Genomic DNA, 26,631 nt, shown 5'->3' with positions numbered 1-26,631 from the left:
CCTCCTGCTCAAAAATCAGACAAGCGAAGACGCAGAAAACACACACACGTCCGTTTAATGCGAATACAACACACTTCATAAAAGGCTCTCCCAATCTCGAAATGCACGAAAGTGCTCAAACGCGCAGATGAACACGGTGAACAGTTTTTCACAACACGGAATGGACGAGACCACACCGCAAACTGTGGATTACAATTCAAATTTGTAACCAGTCAGTGTCGTTCGAACTAGATACCTGACCATGTGTCACGTTGCTTAACCTAGACACATAAAAAAGAAATGGCCATCCACCTTTGCAGGCATAAAGTCTGCATCTCACAGCCTATAGAGGCGACAGGATTTAAGTGCTTGGAACACACCGTTTACCAGCAAAATACAAAAACACAACCAAGGAAGACCCTGTCGCTGAAGTCCGCTGATGCACGAGCTCAAATATTTTCGGCACGGATACCTTTGAATTCCTTCGTATTAGACATACAGGACATTAAGCATGTCATTGGTACAAAGGTTTCCCATGTCACACTTCTACAGCTCTGTGACAAGTATCAACATTTATTCGACGGTACCCTAGGATGTACAAAAGATTTTCACACTCACACTGCACTGAAAGCTAAGGCGCAACCCAAATTTTGCCACGCACGCCCTGTGCCGCATGCACTTACAAGACGACGTGGCAAGCGAAATTCACAGACTGGAATACGCTGGTGTCTTAAAAACTATTTCAGAAAGTCAGTGGGCATCACTCCTAGCCGCCATTCGTAAGTCAATGCGGATTTCAAATGCACGGAAAATTCCTAGTCATTTATTCCTACCTGTTCCCACGCATAGAGGTAATTTTGGATCGCCTAGCAGGAGCAAAATGGCTGGCTTTGAGCACTATGGGACTTTACTGCTGAGGTCATCAGTCCCCTAGAACTTAGAACTAACCTAAGGACATGGTTAAAGGATCAATCAAACCAATTCAGAAAAAATTACTTGTAAACTTTCAACAATTAATTAAAAACAAGTTAAAAACAATAACAAGTCTCAAAGGTGATCAAATTTCATAAATGTGGACATCCCCCAACATGTGTTGCAGTGTTTACCCTGCATTCAAGTAAAACTTTAATACACTGTCACATTGTCCCACATTACGCTGTTAAAAACACAGGAAACCCAGATTGCTGCATATGATTATGAAAGTATCTGTCTTCAAAGACAACAAATGGGCTTTGCACTGAACTATCACAGTTATGGAAGCACATAATTTCAACAACCCACAACACAGAGGCAAAGAAATTTGTTGCAGTTCCTTGAGAATTAATCACTTACCACTAAGTTTCAACTCCTATAATGAGATACCACGTAGTTATTAAGACACAGAAAAGTTTTTAGCACAAGCTACAAGCTTATGTAACAGAAGAACGATCAAAAAATTTATTACAGTAACTGTACTTTAAAACGACAGTTACAACAAGATGAATTTGTGTCCCAAACAATTTGGCAATCCACCTTGTCGTTTTTCTCTAACAATTGCTTGCTATCACCGCATGTTCCACAACACTACTGACCAAAGATGTGAAAAAAATGACCTTGAAACTTATATTCAGTTCCCCAAGAGGACACATACACACGCATTTCAAAATATACTATATAAAAAAAAAAACAAGCCTGGTACAATGTTCCGTCAAACAATTTGTTGGTCACGCTAGTACTGTTGATCAACAGGCAGGGCAACCCACGACCTCAGAATCGAACCGACTGCATCCACGTAATTACTCAGCGTAAATCGGATATAGACACCTCCGGATAATCGAGAAAACTTTGCGCATGGCGCTAGTAACTGCTAGTGTTACATGACAATAAAAAGAAACTTTAAGTTAAACAAATAATCAAATAATAAATGATCTCTAACCCCTAAATCATGGAACTGAACACAACTTGGCTACGAGCCTAATGACACACTCATATATCAGTACTAGGCGCTCAGTCCGGAACCGCGCGACTGCTACGGTCGCAAGTTCGAATCCTGCTTCGGGCATGGATGTGTGTGATGTCCTTAGGTTAGTTAGGTTTTAAGAAGTTCTAAGTTCTAGGAGACTGATGACCACAGATGTTAGGTCCCATAGTGCTCAGAGCCATTTGAACCATTTGAACCATATATCAGTAAAGGGACAGAAACCAAACCCTCCAGCGTTAACAGCTAAAAAGTAATCATGTCCCTATTCTGAACGCACACCAAAACCTCAACAAGGAGACCAGAATATTCGTCCCCCCACCGCAATTCAGCTTCAAAACAACGCCCAATGGCGTAAAGGTAGCAAGGGACCGCCACGTGGGACGGAAAATCAACAAGATTTGAATGTATGCAGACGGTCGGCAAACGAACTTCAATTACATAAGTAGAAAGTACCTTAAAAAGCAAGGAACTGGCATGAATCCTTTTCTCCCAGAATTAACAAGTGAGTTAGCAAGCATCAATGCCACTCACAACAATAAATGAGGTAACTTATAAAGCTATCATATAAAAGAAGTAAAAACACAGTATGTCTTAACTACAGAAAATGACAACCAAGCATTTGGTACAAACATGTGAGGGCCTCTTGAACTCGCGCTCAACGTGCCTACGACCGGGCAAGGAGGAATCCTAAACCGGTACTTGTAGAGTTCTGCTACCTGTGAAGGCGGATAAGGAGCACAAGCAGACGGCGACACACTTGGAAAGACAATAGAAGGGAACATTTTACGAACCTCACGCTGTCCCCAAATTCACTCAGCAGAAGGAAGGTACCGCACTGTAGTTCTAAGACGACACGCTTTCGTCTTAACCAAAGCACCGCAACTACGGACTTCCGCAGTAGGAATAGCTTCGGCTGTCTGTCCTCCTGAGCCGCCAAGATGCTATTCGTCCACGAGACTCAGAGGGCCATAGACACGGGTTCCCGGGTAGATGCCATGTTTCTTGACTTCCACAAGGCGTTCGATACAGTTCCCCACAGTCGTTTAATGAACAAAGTAAGAGCATATGGACTGTCAGACCAGCTGTGTGATTGGATTGAAGAGTTCCTAGATAACAGAACGCAGCATGTCATTCTCAATGGAGAGAAGTCTTCCGAAGTAAGAGTGATTTCAGGTGTGCCGCAGGGGAGTGTCGTAGGACCGTTGCTGTTCACAATATACATAAATGACGTTGTGGATGACATCGGAAGTTCACTGAGGCTTTTTGCGGATGATGCTGTGGTATATCGAGAGGTTGTAACAATGGAAAATTGTATTGAAATGCAGGAGGACCTGCAAAGAATTGTAGAATGGTGCAGAGAATGGCAATTGAATCCCAATGAAGATAAGTGTAATGTGCTGCGAATTCATAGAAAGAAAGACCCCTTATCATTTAGCTACAATATAGCAGGTCAGCAACTGGAAGCAGTTAATTCCATAAATTATCTGGGAGTACGCATTAGGAGTGATTTAAAATGGAATGATCATATAAAGTTGACCGTCGGTAAAGCAGATGCCAGACTGAGATTCTTTGGAAGAATCGTAAGGAGCAATCCGAAAACAAAGGAAGTAGGTTACAGTATACTTGTTCGCCCACTGCTTGAGAATTGCTCACCAGTGTGGGATCCGTACCAGATAGGGTTGATAGAAGAGAGAGAGAAGATCCAACGGAGAGCAGAGCACTTCGTTACAAGATCATCTAGTAAGCGCGAAAGCGTTACGGAGACGACAGATAAACTCCAGTGCAAGACTTTGCAGGAGAGACGCTCAGTAGCTCGGTACGGGCTTTTGTTGAAGTTTCGAGAACATACCTTCACCGAGGAGTCAAGCAGTATATTGCTCCCTCCAACGTACATCTCGCGAAAAGACCATGAGGATAAAATCAGAGAGATTAGAGCCCACACAGAGGCATACCGACAATCTTCCTTTCCACGAACAATACGAGACTGGAATAGAAGGGAGAACCGATAGAGGTACAGAAGGTACCCTCCGCCACACACCGTCAGGTGGCTTGCGGAGTATGGACGTAGACGTAGATGTAGATGTATACCCCAAACGGAATGCTGAAGTCCAGTCCTCTTACAGAGAAATCGCACGGCCCAAATCACAATACGCCGTGCCTGGGAGCCCTCCCTGCTGCACCTCCTGCCGCTGTCCGACTCACTCCCCACGCTCCCTCTTGCTTATGTCAAATCGCCGTAGGCAGAGGTGGAATGCGGACTGCGGCCTATCGACACAGTAACGCTCAGGGAATATGATGAAAGTTGTTACAGCACAGTACATAATCTGTTACAACATCCTTGCACGCTGTGTGATCTTTAGTGAATACAGGAGCGAGAAACAAATGTTGTTTACGAACAGGGAATTTAGGTATTAATTTATTCTACATCTAATATCAAATAGTAAAATACACTGAAGTGCCAAAGAAACTATACAGGGTGGTCCATTGATAGTGACCGGGCCAAATATCTCACGAAATAAGCGTCAAACGAAACAACTACAAAGAACGAAACTCGTCTAGCTTGAAGGGGGAAACCAGATGGCGCTATGGTTGGCCCGCTAGATGGCGCTGCCAGGGTCAAACGGATATCAACCGCGTTTTTTTTAAATAGGAACCCTTCATTCTATTACATATTCGTGTAGTACGTAAAGAAATATGAATGTTTTACTTGGATCACCTTTTTCGCTTTGTGATAGATGGTGCTATAATAGCCACAAACGTATAAGTACGTGGTATCACGTAACATTCCGCCAGACATTACCCGTGCTAAAATGGACCGTTTACCAACTGCGGAAATGGTCGATATCCTGTTAATGTATGGCTATTGTGATCAAAAGGCCCAACGGGCGTGTGCTATGTATGCTCTTCGCTATCCTGGACAACATCATCTACGTTCGCCGAATAGTTACGTTATTTAAGGAAACAGGAAGTGTTCAGCCACATGTGAAACGTCAACCACGACATGCAACAGATGATGATGCCCAAGTGGGTGTTTTAGCTACTGTCACGGCTAACCCGCACATCAGTAGCAGACAAATTGCGCGAGAATCGAGAATCTCAGAAACGTCGGTGTTGAGAATGCTACATTAACAACAATCGAACCAGTACCATATTTCTATGCACCAGGAATTGCATGGCGACGACTTTGAACGTCGTGTACAGTTCTGCCACTGGACACGAGAGAAATTACTTAGCGACGAGCGTCATTCACCAACAGCGATAACGTAAACCGACATAATATGCACTATTGGGCAACGGAAAATACACGATGGCTGCGAAGAGTGGAACATCAGTGACCTTGTCGGGTTAATGCATGGTTATGATGTTCAACCCTTACCCGAGCCTAATCCTCCTCCTCCTAGACAACCCCATGCAGTAACTTTGTACCATTGCGGATATACTAATGGAACATTTATATGAAGTGCATCATCCAGAAAGAATAACGGCACTGTGTCCAGACTCTGAGGGTGTAAAGTAAGTACATCAGTAGTAAATAATTAACACTGTATGAAGGTTTAGTGCATGTAGACCTATAACTGTCCAGTATTGAGAGGCCAAAATTGACAGTGTTAATCCAGCGTGAGACAGTAAACAAAAAATGTTCAAATGTGTGTGAAATCTAATGGGACTTAACTGCTAAGGTCATCAGTCCCTAAGCTTACACACTATTTAACCTAAATTATCCTAAGAAAACACACACACCCATGCCCGAGGGAGGACTCGAACCTCCGCCAGGACTAGCCGCACAGTCCATGACTGCAGCGCCTCAGACCGCGCCAAACAGTCTTCAAACGTAGTGCACACGTGAAACCAATCGCCAACGTGTCTCGTCGATGTCAAAGGGTGAGTTGCAGTATGAGCATGAATTGTAACGAGGTAGAATGACCATTTTAGGGAAATGGGTGTATCATTCAGTGACATTTCGGCTCGTACGATAGATAGTAATAATTTTGATGGGCCACTGGAGAAAAGATTATCATACGTAGCGCAGAGTGGGTATTAGACCATGAAATATAACCACAACATGCTATGAGCCGCATCTTGTCCGCATGGCCGTGACGGGCTCCCAGCTTCAGTCTTAGTATGTTCGCCGCTGGAGGACTGCAACGCGTGTGGGACTCTCTCCGTCGTCCTTTCGAGATCATCTGAGCGAGATGGACTGATGACACGTACGTTACAGCGTTGGTGTTAATGATCTGGAAACCACCATCTCCTTTGACAACTATGGGTACATGAAACGCAGCCTTTAGAGTGTCTAGAGACAAAATACCATGTTTCAGCACGTGTCTTACTTCACATATCATAGAGTAATGGCCCCCTACTAGTTGGACACCACGGTGGAAGCAGCAGTTTTGCAATCTGTGTTGCTTCTACATCAGATAGTTTTGAAGCCGGATTAATTTTCCCCTGGCCCCTTTTACAAACAGCTTCATACCCTATTTCAATAGGAAAATTCCCGCGGTATGTGAAGAGGACTTTCAGAAAAAGTCAAGGGCGTTTCGACGCTTTCATTACATCACGTGGTTCATGCCATACTACATTCTCGTAGTCGGAGAGCAAGTACAATTCCGTAGTCCTAATCGTTTGTATCTTATTATGCGCGTTATTTACAGTACACCATTCATTTCAGTCTCATTTATCTTCCTTGGTCCTGAATTTTCAGAGTTATGCGTGTATTTTCATAAAGGATTCAGTTACGAATGGAATATACAGGGTGAGTAACTTAACATTGCCGCTGGATATATTTCGTAAACCACATCAAATACTGACGAATCGATTCCACAGACCGAATGTGAGGTGAGGGGCAGGTGTAATTGGTTAATACAAACCATAAAAAAATGCAAGGAAGTATGTTTTTTAACACAAACCTAAGTTTTTTTAAGTGGAATCCCGTTAGTTTTGTTAGCACATCTGAACAAATAAACAAATACGTAATCAGTGCCGTTTGTTGCATTGTAAAATGTTAATTACATCCGGAGATGTTGTAACCTAAAGTTGATGCTTGAGTACCACTCCTCCGCTGTTGATCGTGTGTATCGGAGAGCAGCGAATTACGTAGGGATCCAAAGGGAACGGTGATGGACCTTAGGTACAGAAGAGACTGGAACAGCACATTACGTCCACATGCTAACACCTTTTTATTGGTCTTTTTCACTGACCCACATGTACATTACCATCAGGGGTGAGGTACTCGTACACACGTGGTTTCCGTTTTCAATTACGAAGTGGAATAAAGTGTGTCCCGACATGTCAGGCCAATAGATGTTTAATGTGGTGGCCATCATTTGCTGCACACATTTGCAATCTCTGGCGTAATGAATGTTGTACACGTCGCAGTACATCTGGTGTAATGTCGCCGCAGGCTGCCACAATACGTTGTTTCATATCCTCTGGGGTTGTAGGCACATCACGGTACACATTCTCCTTTAACGTACCCCACAGAAAGGAGTCCAGAGGTGTAAGATCAGGAGAACGGGCCGGCCAATTTATGCGTCCTCCACGTCCTATGAAACGCCCGTCGAACATCCTGTCAAGGGTCAGCCTAGCGTTAATTGCGGAATGTGCAGGTGCACCATCATGCTGATACCACATACGTCGACGCGTTTCCAGTGGGACATTTTCGAGCAACGTTGGCAGATCATTCTGTAGAAACGCGATGTATGTTGCAGCTGTTTGGGCCCCTGCAATGAAGTGAGGAGCAATGAGGTGGTCGCCAATGATTCCGCACCATACATTTACAGTCCACGGTCGCTGTCGCTCTACCTGTCTGAGCCAGCGAGGATTGTCCACGGACCAGTAATGCATGTTCCGTAGATTTAGTGCCCCGTGGTTTGTGAAACCCGCTTCATCGGTAAACAGGTAGAACTGCAACGCATTCTCTGTTAATGCCCATTGACAGAATTGCACTCGATGATTAAAGTCATCACCATGTAATTGCTGATGTAGCGACACATGAAACGGGTGAAAGCGGTGACGATGCAGTATGCGCATGACACTACTTTGACTCAGTCCACCGGCTCTCGCAACAGCAGCTAACACACCAACTGCACCCGCTTCTCCTGTGACGGGCCTGTTACGGACCCGTTTGCGTGCTACGACCATACCTGTTGCATATAGTTGACGGGAGATGTTTTTCAATGTGCTGCACGTTGGATGCTCTCTGTCCAGGTACCGTTCTGCATACACCCTGCAGGCTTCAGCTGCATTTCGTCGACACTCGCCATAGATGAGTATCATCTCCGCCTTTTCAGAGTTCGAATACACCATGGTCACAGTTCCTACAACACTACACTATCACAGACGTCTGGTAATACGGTGTAATACAGCTGGTCTGCGTGCGGAGACGAATGCAGAATAACAATAGCAGCAAGCGCTACATGCGGACATTGCGACAGCTAGACCAAACCACAACAGTGCAATACGGCCACACTCGTAAACACGGTCGTCATCGTAAACATGTCCCTGCAGATGCTGCTCGCTGACCGTGGCCCGTGTTTGTTACAACACGCAACTGAACGTCGGAGGTTTCAAGCGTCAACTTTAGGTTACAATATCTTTGGATGTAATTAACATTTTAAAATGCAACAAACGGCACTGATTACGTATTTGTTTATATGTTCTGATGTGCTAACAAAACTAACGTGGTTCCATTTAAAAAAACGTAGGTTTGTGTTAAAAAACATACTTCCGTGCATTTTTGTATGGTTTGTATTAAACAATTACACTAGCCCCTCTCCTCACGTTCGGCCTGTGGAATCGGTTCGTCAGTATTTGATGTGGTTTACGAAATATATCCAGCTGTAACGTTAGGTGACTCACCCTGTATAAACAGCTGCTGTGCTCCCCTTACATATTATTTGTTACAAGTGTTGCAACTTGGCGCATCAGCAAAGTGTCTTGGTGTCTATAAAATAAAAAATAAAGTTTCTCTCTGCGTAATTCGGGTCCACGCTGCAGATTTTTTTTTATCAAAACTCCGGGATAAAATCATAACATCCATTCTATTTAGTATAACACACAGTAGTATAGTGGTTACAGAACAGATAAATCACTAGGCTGCACTGTCGCTGTACGCTGTATGTACAATGGGCCATCTACGTAATTGTTTTGGGCCGTTTTTTTATTTCATCTTCGACGCATCGTAGCTCTCCCGTTCGGTCGGCGCTGGACTTTTTAGACTTTTTGCATTCCTTTCGACGCAAACTCTCCTGTGACTTGCTTTTTCTTTAATTCCGAACATATTTACGAGTCATATGAGACGACATCTTTCATTATTTTACAATTTTCAGTTAATAGCGCTTTCACTTATAGTTCGGCGAATATTTTTAATTTCTGACTTCGGGTCGAAGTAACGCTGCCCAAACTCTTCACAGTGGTACTCGAATTAATATCCGAAGTAAACGAGTTTTCACCCTGTACCAACTTGTAACTTTGCACAAAGCTAATTTGTAACAGTCACTAACATGCACCTACACTGACGTTGACCTCACCGGCAAAATTAGTATTATGCGACAAGTATCTACAGACATGATCTCTTCGTAGTGGCCTCAACCACTGTTTACGGGTTATTGTATTGTATGGAACTGGGGACCTAGAAACGACGGAGAGGCTTCGTCCCGTCGTAGCCCTCAGTGGTACTAAATCCCACAACAGGCTACAGCAGTCCACTCACCCCACCGCCGCACCACACCGAACCCAGGGTCATTGTGCGGTTCGGCACCCAGTGGACCCCCCGGGAACGTATCACACCAGACGAGTGTGACACCAAATGTTTGAGTGGTAGAGTAATTATGGTGTACGCGTACGTGAGGCAGTGTTTGCGCAGCAATGGACGACATAGTGTAACTGAGGTGGAATAAGGGCAACCAGCCCGCATTCGCTGAGGCAGAACCGCAGAGGAAAACCGCCTTAAATACTATCCACAGACCGGCCGGCACACCCGTCCTCGACACTAATCCACCGGGCGGATTCGTGCCGGGGACCGGCACGCCACCCGCCCGGAAAGCAGAGCGTTACACCGAACGGCTAACCGGGCGGCCAGCGGGTTATTAGTCTCGCAGTTATTAGCGACTCTAATCTGACGGTATTTTGCCACACAAGAGTGTTCGACAGACGAGCGAGGAGACGCTTTCGGGTAAAAAATTCGTAGATGCAGTGTCGGAAGGTCATCTGATTGACAAGTGATTTGGCATGTAGTTCATTTTTATAGGCGTATACGACTACAAATTCAGACCAAATGAAACACGCATGTCCCAATAAAGGGCGCGTAAACAATCGCATCAATACACAGTGTACCTCTGACAGCGACACCAGCCGGTGTTCTTGCATTCAAACGATCATACAGATACGGAATTGTATCCTGCGATGGATTGTCCTAATCATCATGCACCTTTTATTGCAATTCGGCAATGGCTCTGACAGGTTCTGGAGAACAAGTAATTGCTCAGTCCGGAGCCACGCGACTGCTACGGTCGCAGGTTCGAATCCTGCCTCGGGCATGGATGTGTGTGGTGTCCTTAGCTTAGTTAGGTTTAAGTAGTTCTTAGTTCTAGGGGACTGATGACCATCGATTTTAAGTCCCATAGTGCTCAGAGCCATTTGAACCATTTTTTGAACGAGTAATTCCCTACTTCGTCACGTCCTATGCGCGCTCAGTTGGCGAGAGATTTGGTGATCCTGCTGGCCGGGACAGTTGTTTTACACCACGAAGAGCACGTTGCTTGGCATCAGCCGTATGTGAACATCAATTGTCGTGCTGAAAATGCACAGGGATAACAACCCGTGCAATAGCGGGTGTGATGGCGTAAGCTGTCGCCAGCACACTTGTTGGCAAAGATGTAGCAGGAAGTTTGATAGTAGGCGCTGGATCAAGCGTGCCTATCAGGAGAGAGGCCAAAGACAGACTCGCAAGCAACATGCCGCCAACGCCCTCTCGACCACAAGTATTTAGATCGCCGCCGCTAACCGGAAGGCTCAGTCTCAGTCTCGATCTCTCAGTCACAAGTTCAGTCTCAGTCACTAGATCAGTCACTCAGTCTCAGTCTCAGTTACTAGCTCACTATCTCAATAACTAGCGCAGTCGGTCAGTCACTAGCTTAGTCACTGACTCATCAACTCGCACTCCACTTTGGCGTCTGTTATTCATTGTATAGTGGGACTTGTTCTTCACGAGGTTAACGTGGATTAGTACGGAAGAGCTTGTACCACAACACATGGACGCTTAAAAGTTAAGTACCAGCTATCTGTTTAAGAGGGGCAATGGCCTTGCCGCAGTGGATACACTGGTTCCGGTGAGATCACCGAAGTTAAGCGCTATTGGGAGTGGCCATCCAGCCACCATGCTCTGTTGCCATTTTTCGGGGTGCACTCAGCCTCGTGATGCCAATTGAAGAGCTGTTGTTGTTGTGCCGGCCGGAGTGGCCGTGCGGTTCTAAGCGCTGCAGTCTGGAACCGAGCGTCCGCTACGGTCGAAGTTTCGAATGCTGCCGCAGGCATGTATGTGTGTGATGTCCTTAGGTTAGTTAGGTTTAATTAGTTCTAAGTTCTAGGCTACTGATGACCTCAGAAGTTAAGTCGCATAGTGCTCAGAGCCATTTGAACCATTTTTTGTTGTTGTTGTGGTCTTCAGTCCTGAGACTGGTTTGATGCAGCTCTCCATGCTACTCTATCCTGTGCAAGCTTCTTCATCTCCCAGTACCTACCGCAACCTACATCCTTCTGAATCTGCCTAGTGTATTCATCTCTTGGTCTCCCTCTACGATTTTTACCCTCCACGCTGCCCTCCAATTCTAAATTGGTGATCCCTTGATGCCTCAGAACATGTCCAACCAACCGATCCCTTCTTCTAGTCAAGTTGTGCCACAAACTTCTCTTATCCCCGACTGAATAGTAGCGGCTTCGGTCAAGAATACCATCATAACGACCGGGAGAGCGGTGTGCTGGTCTTACGCCCCTCCTATATGCATCCTCCCCTGAGGATGACACGGCGGTCGGATGGTCCCGGTAGGCCACTCGTGGCCTGAAGACGGAGTGCTTGTTGTATGTGTTTAAGAAATAAAGAACTCTGTTAATACATGCGTGCACTTGTGCTGTAGATAGAGGATACCGGCCACCAAACAACATCCACTCGCTTGATTCCTATGGTACAAGACTCCACAGTGGCGATGAAGACTTGGAGAAACACCAAACGCGACTGCGGGTTGTAATTGATGGCTCCCCACACCATGGGGAATGGGGTGGGACTTACGTGTCGTGGGCGAATGGACTCCGGAACGTGCAACTCACTTGGCCTACACCGTGCATGTGTACGTCCATCACTCTCATATAGACAGAACCTCTCATCACTGATGACGATAGAGCGCCATTCCACCGTCCATTCGACTCGTTCATGACGCCGGAATAGCCGTGCTTGTTGTTGTCGTGGTGTCAGTAGCTGCAAGGCCAGAAGCATACTCCTGTTGCAGTCAGACAGTTCCCAGTGGTTCCCTGTGATACTGGAGGTGCAATACGTGACCGAATTTCTTCCTCGGATGATGTTCGGTCGGTCAGCGCTGCTCGAAGAATGCGTGGAACTTGACATACATCTGTATTAACCTGTCATCCAGACCCTGGTCTACAGGTGTGGAAATGTTGCACGGACCACAGCTGAAAACAGCGATACCCTACAGATACATTGCGGCCAACACACACTACTGGCCATTGAAATTGCTACACCACAAAGATGATGTGCTACAGACGCGAAATTTAACCAACAGGAAGAAGATGCTATGATGTGCAAATGATTAGTTTCTAAGAGCATTCACACAAGGTTGGCGCCATTGGCGACACCTACAACGTGCTGCCATGAGGAAAATTTCCAACCGATTTCTCAAGCACAAACAGCAGTTGACCGGCGTTGCCTGGTGAAACGTTGTTGTGATGCCTCGTGAAAGGAGGAGAAATGTGTACCATCACGTTTCCGACATTGATAAAGGTCGGATTGTAGCCTATCGCAGTTGTGGTTTATCTTATCGCTAGCAGTCGAGATGACAGGCATCTTGTCCGCATGTCTGTAACGGATCGTACAGCCACGTCTCGATCCTTGAGTCAACAGATGGGGACATGTGCAGCACTACAACCATCTACACGAACAGTTCGACGACGTTTGCAGCAGCATGGATTATCAGCTCGGAGTACTCGCTTCGGCGGTACATATACTAAAATTGGAACGATACAGAGAAGACTATCAGCTCGGGGACCATTGCTGCGGTTACCCTTGACGCTGCATCACAAACAGGAGCGCCTGCGATGGTGTACTCGATGACGAACCTGGGTGCACGAATGGCCAAACGTCATTTTTTCTGATGAATCCATGCTCTGTTTACAGCATCATGATGGTCGCATCCGTGTTTGGCGACATCGCGGTGAACGCACATTGGAAGCGTGTATTCGTCGTCGCCATACTGGCGTATCACCCGGCGTGATGGTATGGGGGGCCATTGGTTACACGTCTCAGTCACCCCTTGTTCACATTGACGGCATTTTGAACAGTGGACGTTACATTTCAGATGTGCTACAACCCGTGACTCTACCGTTCATTCGATCCCTGCGAAACCCTACATTTCAGCAGGATAATGCACGACCGCATGTTGCAGGTCTTGTACGGGCCTTTCCGGATACAGAAAATGTTCGACTGCTGCCCTGGCCAGCACATTCTCCAGATCTCTCACCAATTGAAAACGTCTGGTCAATGGTGGTCGGGCCGGCCGGAGTGGCTGTGCGGTTCTAGGCGCTACAGTCTGGAACCGAGCGACCGCTACGGTCGCAAGTTCCAATCCTGCCTCGGGCATGGATGTGTGTGATGTCCTTAGGTTAGTTAGGTTTAATTAGTTCTAAGTTCTAGGCGACTGATGACCTCAGAAGTTTAGTCGCATAGTGCTCAGAGCCATTTGAACCATTTTTGAATGGTGGCCGAGCAACTGGCTCGTCACAATACGCCAGTCAGTACTCTTGATGAACTGTGGTATCGTGTTGAAGCTGCGTGGGCAGCTGTACCTACACACGCCATCCAAGCTCTGTTTGACTCAATGCCCAGGCGTATCATGGCCGTTATTACGGCCAGAGGTGATTGTTCTGGGTACTGATTTCTCAGGATCTATGCACCCAAATTGCGTGAAAATGTAATCTCATGCCAGTTCTAGTATAATATATTTGTCCAACGAATACTCGTTTATCATCTGCATTTCTTCTTGGTGTAGCAATTTTCATGGCCATTAGTGTATACAGCAATCCGTCGATGATTCCATCTAACTTGCCGCAGGCCCACAATGCGACACCTTTCAATAGGCTACATTTGTTCGTCAGGCGTTCGTACAGACAGACGGGGCGCGGTTGTACCATACTATGAATTTTGGAATCACTGTTCACCTCAACTCGGTTACTGCGTGCAGAGTAAATAACAGAGGGCGCTTGTACAAGCCTCATGAGTGCCATTTGATCTCAGAGGACAGTGCCAAATGAACCTCGAACACTGCAGTCCCTGCCACTGAACACAGGCCTTGAAGATGTTACATTTTTCCCGGCAGTATATTTGTGAAGTGTAAGACAGCGCCAAAAAGAGACGGTGGCTTCTTTACTGCCAGCGCACCGCTGATCTGCAAATGAGAACGCCTTAATTCATTATTCATCATACAGAGCCTCGTTAAGTTCCTTCAGTACCCACTCGGAACCATACTGCAACCCAAAAACATTGTAACACGAACGCATAGTGCGCCAATCGAGGACGGAGCGCTACAGGCAGTCACAACTGGGTCGTTACAGAAGGGGCCGCTCCCTTACGTCAAATGGCCAGACGAAAATTGAGTTCATGCATACGGACCTTCACCGCGCTCTCTGCGCGGGCGCATACAGTTAATGAACAGGACCGCCGAGCATTTACACTTGCAAATCGTTCCATATTAAAATTTTTTGTTAAAAATTTTCTATTAGAAGGCTGCATGTGAAAGTTTTGATGTGAAAGCGTGAATTATGTGAAACTACAAGTTTCTGTTACAAGTCAGATTTTCAATTATTTTATTTTATTTCCATTATGTGCTTCAGAGGTTGAAACTTCCATCAAGTGGATTTATTCGAATCAATACGACTTGTATGTGTTGTGTGTCCGACCTCGGGGTAAGTTGTGGCACTGTCTACTAGACACAAGTTACCCGAAAGTCTTACACAAAACAGCTGTCTGTCGCATTAATTCACATAAATCCTCCAAAAATGGATATTACATCTCTGAAATTCTTAGTGGCAATAAAAGACATAAATTGTGACTGGTAACAGAAAATTTGTAATTTCAGTATATCATTAACAGTCATGGTTAGTCTAATCTAAAACATTAGTATTGTGACAGAGGTTTTTCTCCACTGTAACTTAATGCGGCATCTTTTTTCAGTTACGGAAGACGAATTTAACATTGATTTCATGTTTTCGTTTAATTTCTACCTTATATATATATATATATATTCTAAATTGCAGCGTAAGTATGAACGAACCCATGTAATATGTAAATACGTGTTTTGTTATTTTTCATGTAAGATAGTTAGCTGAGTCTTTTATCGAAATGATATGGAACGACTATACATGATCAGAGACATTAATGAAAACATAATTTTTATATTCCTACACATGCAACTGCACTTTAAAAATGTTTTTCTTTTAACTAGCTACCAGTTTTTAAGTAGAAATTCTTCAGTTGAATAGAATGAGTCGTCCTGGAGAAATGGTTTTAAATTTGATTCAGAACTTGCTTCGCTACCTGTCACACACTTTATGTATTTCGGGCAAATAATCAAAAATTTTTACTACTGCATTTTGAGCTCCTCAGCCAGCCACTAACAGCTTTAACAATGAGCAATAAAGGCCATTTTTCCCTGTAGTGTTGGAGCAATGTACATTATTGTTCTTCTCAAATTGTGATAGATTATTTATGACGAATTTCACTAGCGAAAATATGTGTTGTGACGGTGCAGTTAAAATGCCTAGCTCCTTGAAGTTAAAATGCCTAGCTGTATGTAAACTGATATGCAAATTCTGTGTAATATTAACTGTAAATGTTAAGTGGTATGGCCTGATAGGTTGAAATTTTGTTTCGGTAATTTCTCGAGGACGAAGAGAATCAGTTGACGACTAGGGTCGGTGGTGGAAAGACGGACAAAAACATGGTAATTTTTACCGGAGAAGTGTTGTATTTTGTCGAAGAGAAGGTATAATTTTAAGTGAATGGATAGAGGGTAAAGTGTGTGAAGAAGAAAGCAGCTGAAAGGAAAAACTCGGACAGAGGCAGTGACTTTCGTCGAGGTCACGTTCGCGAGACTTTTCACGTTCCGTAATTGAGGCGTTGAGATAAAAAACGAGACTCGTCATCATTTTAGGGACTTCTTCCATGTCTGAGCCAGTGCTGAAATTTCGTGCCGTGCAGATAGAGGACTTGTCACAGAGGCAAGTCCCTACATTGCACGAAAGAACTTGAGGTGTGATGGCAGCGCGATAAAGGGATGCAGTTAACAGCTGTGAGATTTCAAAATGGCCTCGCTGATGGAACCTCTAGACGAGTCAAGAAACGATTTACATGAATTTAGGAGAAAGAAACGACCTCCTGAACTGTGGAAGAGTAATGTGATTAAACAAAAGAAATGGCTCAAAATGGCTCTGAGCACTATGGGACTTAACATCTGTGGTCATCAGTCCCCTAGAACTTAGAAGTACTTAAACCTAACTAACCTAAGGACATCACACACATCCATGCCCGTGGCAGGATTCGAACCTGCGACCGTAGCAGCAGCGCGGTTCCGCACTGCGCGCCTAGAACCGCTAGACCACCACGGCTGGCAAACAAAAGAAGGTCGTGGGTTTGGAGCCTAACAAATGGAAAGGAAAAATTGTCCCTTAAGGGGAACAGGTGAAGATTGCGGGTAAATTGTCATGCAGTGTTCATTGTTTGCATGTTTTGTACATAATACAAAAGTAAAGGCAAGCTATGTAGAAACATTATACTAACATGTCATTATAAATTGGACTATTACTCAATACAAAATAATTGAGTACACAGTTCAGTTAAAAGGCATCTCTTCTTCGCCCAATAGCGTTGTAATTGTGAAGTAAGCATCTATTCTAGTTAGGACGCTGATAGTTCCTCATTTTCATAATGTGCCGAGAGCATAAATGGACGTCATTTCTCTGAAACCTGAGACGCTACAGAATGATTTTATTCTCATGGTCTCTTCACGTGATATACGTAGGATGGAGCAATATACTGATTGACTCCTCGGTGAAGGTATGTTCTCGAAACTTCAACAAAAGCCCGTACCGAGCTACTGAGCATCTCTCTTGCAGAGTCTTCCACTGGAGTCTATCATCTCCGTAACGCTCTCGCGATTATCAAATGACCCTGTAAAGAAGCGCGCCGCTCTCCGTTGGATCTTCTCTATCAACCCTATCTGGTACGGACCCCACACCGGTGAGCAGTAATCAAGCAGTGGGCGAACAAGTGTACTGTAACCTACTTCCTTTGTTTTGGGACTGCATTTCCTTAAGATTCTTCTAATGAATCTCAGTCTGGCATCTGCTTTACCGACGATTAATTTTATATGGTCATTCCATTTTAGATCACTCCTAATGCCTACTCCCAGATAATTTATGGAATTAACTGCTTCCAGTTGCTGACCTGCTATATTGTAGCTAAATGATAAAGGATCTTTCTTTCTGTGTTTTCGCAGCACATTACACTTGTCTACATTGAGATTCAATTGCCATTCCCTGCACCCTACGTCAATTCGTTGCAGATCCTCCTGCATTTCAGTACAATTTTCCATTGTTACAACCGCTCGATATATTACAGCCTCAGTGAACTTCCGATGTTATCCACAGGGTCATTTATGTATAATGTGAATAGCAACGGTCTTACGACACTCCTCTACAACACACCTGAAATCACTCATACTTCGGAAGACTTCTCTCCATTGAGAATGACATGCTGCGTTCTGTTATCTAGGAACTCTTCAATCCAATCACACAATTGGTCTGATAGTCCATATACTCTTACTTTGTTCATTAAACGACTGTGGGGAACTGTATAGAACGCCTTGCGGAAGTCAAGAAACACGGCATCTACCTGGGAACCCGTGTCTATGGCACTCTGAGTCTCGTGGACGAATAGCGCGAGCTGGGTTTCACACGATCGTCTTTTTCGAAACTCATGCTGATTCCTAGAGTAGATTTCTAGTCTCCAGAAAACTCATTATACTCGAAAATAATACATGTTCCAAAATTGTACAACGGATCGACGTTAGAGATATAGGTTTATAGTTCTGCACATCTGTTCCACGTCCCTTCTTGAAAACGGGTATGACCTGTGCCCTTTTCCAATCTTTTGGAACGCTACGCTTTTCTAGAGACCTACGGTACACCGCTGCAAGAAGGGGGGCAAAATTTTGGTATGCATGTGAGAGTAACCGTAAGGTTTGGGAATGATGCTACTGAAGATTGTATAGTTTTTTCAAAATATTTCAAACCTGCTGTTGAGTGACATGTCCCCCTTTTTTATCTCAACGCGTCAGTCACGGAACGGGAAGTTCATTTTGAGTCAAGAAATGGACAGGGACGAGAGGATAGGAACCAGAAAGAGGGACGATTTAATGCAGCAGTTAGACTGAAACAATACTCTGAAGATCACCGTAAGAGTAATGAAGAAACTTCCACAGACCAGAGGCTCATCATGACATCGTTGCATCGTTGTTTTACTAGAAATTGCAATTTTAAGCTTTTACGTACGCAAATTATTCAAGCATGTGCGGGCTGAACAAGGCAGAAGACCGGGAGAAGAACATTACTTATCAATAGAGAGCAATCGCAGAAGACCATCAGAATCGAAGAAATAAAGATTTCTGTGTTATATTGTTGACTGCGTTTACATAAACAAATTGACTGTCTATTTTTGGGTTCATAAACATTTTATTTTTTCTGTTATTACTTTTGTGTTGCAATTTCATGTACTGACAAGTTCCATTACCTTGGAGATTTGCTCCTCAATTTGGTCCTACGGAGCTGCCCTTTATTCTTTCAGAAGGTCTGGGAACAGGGAAAAGGGGCACGGTCTGTGCATACAGAAGGTAATGGCTGTGTTTTGATCGTGAGGAGGAATTAGCCAGTGAGCAATAGCGATAGCGGACGGTACAAAAGGATGTTACTGTTGAGCTCTCTCTTGCGCCACGGAAAAAAATACTTGAAACGGTGTATAAATGGTCAAAATCATTTACTGTGAGGACCAACTACTGATTTAGTTCATAAGATAAACTTTAAGTAAACTGACGCGACCCCAGCTAAATAAAATTTGCGTGGGCGCAGATCCCTCAGAGTGGTTGGTGGGTCATGTCGTCCGTAAAAAGCCGTTTTAAATCCATCCCAGGAATTTGGGATAGGGTTCATGTCTGGAGAACATGCTGGCCATTCTAGTCGAGCGATGTCGTTATCCTGAAGGAAGTCATTCACAAGATGTGCACGATGGGGGCTCGAATTGCCGTCCATGAACACGAATGCCTCGCCAATATTCTGCCGATATGGTTGCACTATCGGTAGGAGGATGACATTCACGCATCGTACAGCCGTTACGGCGCCTTCCATGACCACCAGCGGCGTACGTCGGCCTCTCATGATACCACCCCAAAACAGCAGGGAATCTCCACCTTGCTGCACATACTGGAGAGTGTGTCTAAAGCGTTCAACCTGACCGGGTTGCCTCCACACACGTCTCCTACGATTGTTTGGTTGAAGGCATATGCGACACTCGTCGGTGAAGAGAACGTGATGCCAATCCTGAGCGGTCCATTCGGCATGTTGTTGGGCCCATCTGTACCGCGGTGCATGGTGTCGTGGTTGCAAAGATGGACTTCGCCATGGACATCGGGAGTGAAGTTGCGCTACATGCAGCCTATTGCGCACAGTTTGAGTCGTAACACGACGTCCTGTGGCTGCTCGAAAAGCATTATTCAACATGGTGGCGTTGCTGTCAGGGTTCCTCCGAACCATAATCCGTAGGTAGCGGTCATCCACTGCAGCAGTAGCCCTTGGGCGGCCTGAGCGAGGCATGTCAATGCCAGTTCCTGTCTCTCTGTATCTCCTCCATGTCCGAACAACATCGCTTTCGTTCACTCGCAGACGCCTGGATATTTGCCTCGTTGACAATGCGGACGCCATCGAACCGCGGTATTGACCATCTAGGCAAGGTTGAACTGCAGACAACACGAGCCGTGTACCTCCTTCGTGATGGAATGACTGGAATCATTGAAATCTTGGTGAAGGTGAGGAAAGAAATAATTTTACAGCATGTCCAAGATGACATTCCTGTCACAGTTTTCTCCGCAACAACGAAAAGTCCATAAACTTCGCAAACAGGAATGGCACAAAACACATTCAGTTTCGGTGAGTCTCTTCCACATTCTAGAACGACGCCAGAATTTTGCGACCTCCAAATTTTTATATTATGGCTGTTTACTTTACCCGATAGATAAAACGCCGACTCGGCCGAAAAGATGAGTCGTTAAGAAAATGTGTCCTCTGCCATATCCTGGAGAAGTCAAATGCAAAATTCGTACCTTCTGTTACGGCCGCTGGGACACAGATACCACAGTAATAGCAACTCGTTAGGCTTTATTCGTAGGCGTCGTTTCAGAACGCACCACGGCGTTGTTTGAGGAAGCTGAAGCTCTTTGCCTGCCTATATTGTGGACTTCCGAGGGCTCCGTGTGAACGTATCTCTGATATGCTCGATGTTTTAATCAGACGTGTGTGGCCGGCCAGTGCCCTTCCCTCGGCATATGCAGCCATCTTCCACGAATTTTGTATGCCATGTGTGCACAGGCGGCTTCTTTCTAAATCGACGTCGGAATCCACCCTGCACTCGAACTTCACGTATATTTCAACAAACAAAATAATTTCTCTGGCGGTGTAGTCGCCAAGATGCTACAATTACCAACACAGGTGTGTCTAAAGTTTTAATCTTCCTCTGCCCAGGGACGTGCGAAATGTGTTACTGCCTTTGTAATTCGTCTGTGTTAAACAACTGAGATCTGGTCTTTCTCTTTGAACCACCAGATACAGAGAATGTTAAAATGTTTCTCGCAGTCACATCATTGGCTTTACTGTATGAATAAAGCTGTGAAACGGTGGCGTTCTGAAAGAGGAATATTAAATCAACTCCAACTTCTTTGAGTTTCTGTGTGAACATAACGTTGTCGAAACATGTTCAATTACGACATTACGTTGCTATATCTAATGAAAGACCGCATTTGTCATAGTTGACGATGTACATAGCGACAGGAACCTTGTTACAGCTATCTGACAATACAGCTTGATTTCAGTTACAATTAATTATGCCCAGATTGTTTAATAGAGTTCCAACACATTCACGACGAGTCAAACGCTTATAATTTTTTGTAAATATTCCATATTAATAAGTAATTGTTTCACAGAAGCTGTTCGTTGGTAGTAGTTTATTTTACCGGACTACTTTCGGGTGTTGCCCATCGTCAGTGGTATCTCAATTATAGAAAAGATATTTCTCACGATACGTTATATAAACTGTACGTAGTAGTGTTTTATGCATTGTGGGTTTTTAATTCCTTGTAACGCGACTTGGTTCAAATGGCTCTGAGCAATATGGGACTTAACGTCTGAGGTCATCAGTCCCCTAGAACTTAGAACTACTTAAACCTAACTAACCTAAGGACATCACACACATCCATGCCCGAGGCAGCATTCGAACCGGCGACCGCAGCGTCGCGCCGTTCCAAACTGCAGCGCCTAGAACCGCTTGGCCACTCCGGCCGGCTGACGTCTTTTCTTTATCCAGTCACATACTCAACCACGTTTCTTATTTCTTTTCTTAGGCAGAAATTTTACGCTTACAAGCGGTAACTGCTCCACAACTCGTGTAGCTGTCAAAACTTCCATTTTACCTGCGATTATGGCACTCACAAAACGACGAAACTGAAATATACAGTGATGTCGCTGTGTCTACAGTCATATATGAAATCATTTGCTTGCAACTCGTTTCATGCAACGAGTGGCGCAACCCAATGTCGCCGTGTAAACTAGCCCTTACGTCCGCCGCCGTGCCGTGCTGTGTTTTGAACATGTGTTCGCGCTGCTCGGCCATTCGAATGTATTGGGTGTTTGCGGGTCTGTAATGGAAATAGGCTCCACAGTGTCCACTTCCCAGTAAAACTGCCTTTATGACGCGTTTCGAGCGGGATTCAGTAATTGAAAATTCTGACTCCGTTTGTTGACGCTCGTGGAATTTCCTTGATTTTTATGCCGTGCTCTATAAATGCTTCTACTGCTGACTATATTAGGAAGCAATGGCTGCGTTACCCAGTTCGTAGTGGAGGATATAATAATGCGGATTATGAAAGCGACGTTCACAAGTCTCAAAAACCCAGTTCGACAGTATAAAGCAAAGTTTGGAACAGTTTTCATATACCTACTGAAAAATCTAGACAACTCTATTTTTTCTGCATTTGTTCAGTGTGTGAAATGCAAGCACGTATTCTCACACAAATCATCATCGGACAACAGACATTTGGCTATATATGTTGACTGAAATTCTGCCATGACAAGCGTGTACGAAGAGAAGAAGGGCATGTTCAAAACAGGTAAAACAGACATGAACTGTATGTATAAATGTTATCTTATGTTTCATTTGTTTTTTCCATGGTCTCATCGCGTATCATTAGAGGCTTGCATACAGTACATATACAGATGAGGGTAGTATCGCGTGCACAAGGTATGAAAGGACAGTGCAGTGGCAAAGCTGTCATTTCCGCTCAGGTGGTTGATGTGAAAAGGTACCGACGTGATTACGGTGGCACGACGGGAATTAACAAACTCTGACCGCAGACTGGTAGTTGGAGCTAGACGCGTGTGACATTCCATTTCGGAAATCGTTAGGAAATTCAATATTCCGAGATCTACAGCGTCAAGAGCGTGCCGGAAGTGCCATTTCAGATGTGTTGCGACTTGTGACTCTACCCTTCATTCGATCCCTGCGAAACCCTACATTTCAGCAGGATAATGGACGACCGCATGTTGCAAATCCTGTATGGGCCTTTATGGATACAGAAAATGTTCGACTGCTGTCCTGACCAGCACATTCTCCATATCTCTCACCAATTGAAAACGTCTGGCCAATGGTGGCCCAGCAATTGGCTCGTCACAATACGCCAGTCATTACTCTTGATGAACTGTGGTATCGTGTTGAAGCTGCACGGGAAGCTGTACCTGTACACGCCATCCAAGCTCTGTTTGACTCAATGCCCAGGCGTATCAAGGCCGTTATTACGGCCAGAGGTTGTTGTTCTGGGTATTGATTTCTCAGGATCTATGCACCCAAATTGCGTGAAAATGTAATCACATGTCAGTTCTAGTATAATATATTTGTCCAATGAATACCCGTTTGTCATCTGCATTTCTTCTTGGTGTAGCAATTTTTATATATATCCGCATGCATGTGGCAGTTTCTTTGGAGGTTCAGCGTATTTTTACTTTTTGATTTTTAATGTAGAATAAAATATTACCTAAATTCTCTGTTCGTGAACAGCATTTGTTTCTCGCTCCTGTATTCACTAAAGAACCACACAGCGTGCAAGTATGTTATAACCGATTATTTATTGTGCTGTAAGAACTTTCATCATATTCCCTGAGCCTTACTGTGTCGCTAGGTCACGGTCCGCATGCCACCTTTACCTACAGAGGAGGGGGTGCCGATTTGACATAAGCAAGAGGGATTGTGAGGAGTGAATCGGACAGCGGTAGGAGGCGCAACAGAGAGGGCTCTCAGGTACGGCGTATTGTGATTTAGGCAGTGCGATTTCTCTGTCAGAGGACTGGACTTCAGCATTCCGTTTGGGGTCGCGTGTCCCAGTATAAGTTTGCATCTTGTCGGCTCAGGAGGACAGACGGCCGAGGCTATTCCTACTGCGGAAGTCCGTGGTTTCGGTGCCTTCGTTAATACAAAAGCGTGCCGTCTTAGAACCACAATGAGGTACTTTCCTTCTGTTGAGTGAGTCTGGGGACAGCGTGAGGTTCGTAAAATGTTCCCTTCTATTGTCTTTCCTAGTGCGTCGCCGTCTGCTTGTGTTCCTTATCCGCCTTCACAGGTAGCAGAACTCTAAAAATACCGGTTCAGTTTTCCTATTTGCTTAAGCCCCGGTCGTAGGCACGTTGAGCGCGAGTTCAAGAGGCCCCCACATGTTTGTACCAACTGCTTGGTTGTCATTTTCTGTGATTAAGACATACTGTGTTTTTACTTCTTTTATATGATAGCTTTGTGGACTTTGTTTTAAGTTACCTCATTTATTGCTGTGAGTGGCTTTGATGCTTGCTAGCTCACTTGTTAATTCTTGGAGAAAAGGATTCGTGCCAGTTCTTTGCTTTTTAAGGTACTTTCTACTAATGTAATTGAAGTTCGTTTGCCGACCGTCTGCATACATTCAAATCTTGTTGATTTTCCGTCCCACGTGGCGGTCCCTTGCTACCTTTACGCCATTGGGCGTTGTTTTGAAGCTGAATTGCGGTGGGGGGACGAATATTCTGGTCTCCTTGTTGAGGTTTTGGTGTGCGTTCAGAATAAGGACATGATTAATTTTTAGCTGTTAACACTGGAGGGTTTGGTTTCTGTCCCTTTACTGATATATGGTTCAAATGGCTCTGAGCACTATGGGACCTAACATCTGTGGTCATCAGTCCCCTAGAACTTAGAACTACTTAAACCTAACTAACCTAAGGACGTCACACACATCCATGCCCGAAGCAGGATTCGAACTTGCGACCGTAGCAGTCGCGCGGTTCCGGACTGAGCGCCTAGTACTGATATATGAGTGTGTCATTAGGCTCGTAGCCAAGTTTTGTTCAGTTCCATGATTTAGGGGTTAGAGATAATTTATTATTTGATTATTTGTATAACTTAAAGTTTCTTTTTCTTGTCATGTAACACTAGCAGTTACTAGCGCCATGCGCAAAGTTTTCTCGATTATCCGGAGGTGTCTATATCTGATTTACGCTGAGTAACTACGTGGATGCAGTCGGTTCGATTCCGAGGTCGCGGGTTGCCCTGCCTGTTGATCAACAGTACTAGCGTGACCAACAAATTGTTTGATGGAACATTGTACCAATCTTGTTTTTCTTTTTTTAAAAGAAAATATGTATATTTTGAAATGAGTGTGTATGTGTCCTCTTGGGGAACTGAATATAAATTTTAAGGTCATTTTTTTCACATCTTTGGTCAGTAGTGTTGTGGAACATGCTGTGATAGCAAGCAATTGTTAGAGAAAAACGACAAGGTGGATTGCCAAATTGTTTGGGACACAAATTCTTCTTGTTGTAACTGTCGTTTTAAAGCACAGTTACTGTATTAAATTTTTTCACCGTTCTTCTGTTACATAAGCTTGTAGCTTGTGCTAAAAACTTTTCTGTGTCTTAATAACTCCGTGGTATCTCATTGAAAGCTTACAAGTAATTTTTTCTGAATTGGCTTGATTGATCTTTTAAACATACGGTGTTAAATGAATATTTTGGTTACGAATGATGTTCAACCCTTACCCGAGCCTAATCCTCCTCCTCCTAGACAACCCCATGGAGTAACTTTGTACAATTGGGGATATACTAATGGAACATATATATGAAGTGCATCATCCAGAAAGAATAACGGCACTGTGTCCAGACTCTGAGGGTGTAAAGTAAGTACATCAGTAATAAATAATTAACACTGTATGAAGGTTTAGTGCATGTAGACCTATCACTGTCCAGTATTGAGAGACCAAAATTGACAGTGTTAATCCAGCGTGAGACAGTAAACAAAAAATGTTCAAATGTGTGTGAAATCTAATGGGACTTATCTGCTAAGGTCATCAGTCCCTAAGCTTACACACTACTTAACCTAAATTATCCTAAGACAAACACACCCACTCATGCCCGAGGGAGGACTCGAACCTCCGCCAGGACTAGCCGCACAGTCCATGACTGCAGCGCCTCAGACCGCTCGGCGACAGTAAACAGTCTTCAAACGTAGTGCACACGTGAAACCAATCGCCTACGTGTCTCGTCGATGTCAAAGGGTGAGTTGCACTATGAGCATGAATTGTAACGAGGTAGAATGATCATTTTCGGGAAATGCGTGTATCATTCAGTTACATTTCGGCTCGTACGAATATAGTAATAATTTTGATGGGCCACTGGAGAAAAGATTATCATACGCAGCGAAGAGTGGGTATTAGACCATGAAATATGGCCACAACATGCTATGAGCCTCATCTTGTCCGCATGGCCGTAACGGGCGTCCAGCTTCAGTCTTAGTACCTCCCCGGCGCTGGAGGACTGCAACGCGTGTGGGACTCTCTCCGTCGCCCTTTCGAGATCATCTGAGCGAGAAGCACCGATGGCACGTACGTTATAGCGTCTCCTTAGACAACTATGGGTACCTGAAACGCAGCCTTTAGAGTGTCGAGAGACAAAATACCATGTTTCAGCACGTGTCTTGCTTCACATATCATAGAGTAATGGCCCCCTACTAGTTGGACACCACGGTGGAAGCAGCAGTTTTGTAATCTGTGTTGCTTCTACATCAGATAGTTTTGAAG

Source organism: Schistocerca americana, chromosome X (assembly GCF_021461395.2).
Source record: "Schistocerca americana isolate TAMUIC-IGC-003095 chromosome X, iqSchAmer2.1, whole genome shotgun sequence".
NCBI lineage: Eukaryota > Metazoa > Arthropoda > Insecta > Orthoptera > Acrididae > Schistocerca > Schistocerca americana.
Note: the sequence above shows the minus strand (reverse complement) of the source record.